This window comes from Dendroctonus ponderosae, unplaced genomic scaffold (assembly GCF_020466585.1).
Source record: "Dendroctonus ponderosae isolate FM_Combo_2020 unplaced genomic scaffold, Dpon_F_20191213v2 Dpon_F_20191213_1, whole genome shotgun sequence".
In the NCBI taxonomy this organism is placed as follows: Eukaryota; Metazoa; Arthropoda; class Insecta; order Coleoptera; family Curculionidae; genus Dendroctonus; species Dendroctonus ponderosae.
The window spans coordinates 9,745,918-9,747,679 of NW_026017110.1; the positions used below are offsets into that span (position 1 = coordinate 9,745,918).

Here is a 1,762-nt window from a genome sequence, read left to right on the forward strand (position 1 = left end):
TTTAGATTTTCAAACGATATAATTGCCACAACAGCTTTCGGGATTGAAGTAGATTCGCTCAAATATCCAAACAACGATTTCTATTTAATGGGAAAACGAACAATTTTTCTTCTCTGTCCAGACGTTTGCGATTTTTCGCATTCCTGATGGTGCCTAAACTGACCAAGGTAAATAATCAGCTTTGAAAAGGTTTATTTAGCTTCCAGTCAAATTTCAATTACTTTATTAACTTTATTTCAATTCACAATTCACTCAAACCGCCATAGTCTAACTGCACATTCTTAATTCTAAATCTCCAGAAACAGAAATAGTGTTTACCCAAACATGCCTTACTGAAATATTGATCCACTGTTACAATACATGGCGTTAAAGCATCAATTTCCAATTTCTTCTATTTTCTTCTAAAACAAATTTTGAGACTACAGATGCTATTCCAAAAGGTAGAGTAGAAGATATTATTATACATTTAGGGCGGCGGATAGATAGTTTGCGTCAGCGGCATTGGCCAGTTTTAGTCCCTATCTTTGCGCGGAGACCTAAACAAAATTCTGCGTAGTTGATACTAATATGAAGTATGGAAATATTATTGAGGCTAATGATTTTTTTAATTAGTTTGTTATAACAACCTAGTTTACACCAATAAGCTACTTTTCTTTAACCTAAGTGTGGCGATTTATTGCTTATGTTGGCGCCAAGGTTTTTTGAATTGGCGACTGGAGATTTTTGGGCGATTTCTCATGGCTTGGTGATTTTCGAGTTTTCTATTAGCCTGATATAAAATAGCAGTATCATCTTAAAGATCTAAATGCTTGTATCTGAAAGCTGAAGCTTAAATCATAAGCCTGAGCATATTAGAACCTTATACTTAAACCTTTCGGGTAAGTAAAGCATATATGATTTTAGATAATCGAATAATCGAGAGATAACCCGTTTAAAGATATGTATATGACGTTATTTAAGACAAATTCTTTCAATTCCTCTTTAAGGATAAAGATGCATTTCTATGCACATAATATATGCTGGTAGAATTTTAATTCTGCTACTGATATTATTAAAGATTTTACATCAAACATAATGTATCAATAAGGAAATACTGATAGTAAAGTCAAAGCGATTGACTGGTATGAACAAGAAGAAACTGAAATGTTAGACCTACTTCGAGAATTTCAGTCTGGTCACCCTGTTCATAGGGTTTCACTCGATTTAGTCTTCTTGTTAAGCCATCGTTGTTCAAGAGCTGGTTGGCGTCAACGTTGATGTGATTTTGTAGTCTTTGTTCATGACTGTTTGCACAATTTGATGGTGAGAGAGGCTAATGATGAATGTCTCAGTCACTTTGTTAGGACCGAAGTAAATTTAATTGTAATTATTAAATTGAAATTACCAATTGGTTGATTCATTAATTCATTAAATCGGCAAATTGTCGGTCCTCTAGCATATACCTAAAAACTAGAATTAGATTCGAATAAGTTGCGAATTTGAAATTGAAATAGGAATTTTAGCGCCCTGAATTTTGGCAATCCAGCAATAATTTAATAAGGTATATTTGGTAATCCTTCAATTTTGAAATCTAGAATTTTCATGTTCTTAACCCGCGAGCTCTGCACGAAGGTTGCTGATCCATCTGGCAATCATAATTTTTGAAGTTTCAGCTCTAAAGATATCTGTTGATATGAATCCAAACCATCTCCTGAGATCCTTCAAGCAAGAGTGTTGCCTTCTTCCAACCGATCTCCTGCCATCAATTATTAGTATGAGGAGC

At 34.1% G+C, this 1,762-nt stretch overlaps 1 pseudogene; it reads left to right on the forward strand.

The window, feature by feature from the left end:
- The first annotated feature begins 9 nt into the window (after positions 1–9).
- LOC125502479 overlaps positions 10–1,762 on the forward strand; it is a 4,432-nt pseudogene continuing 2,679 nt past the window's right edge.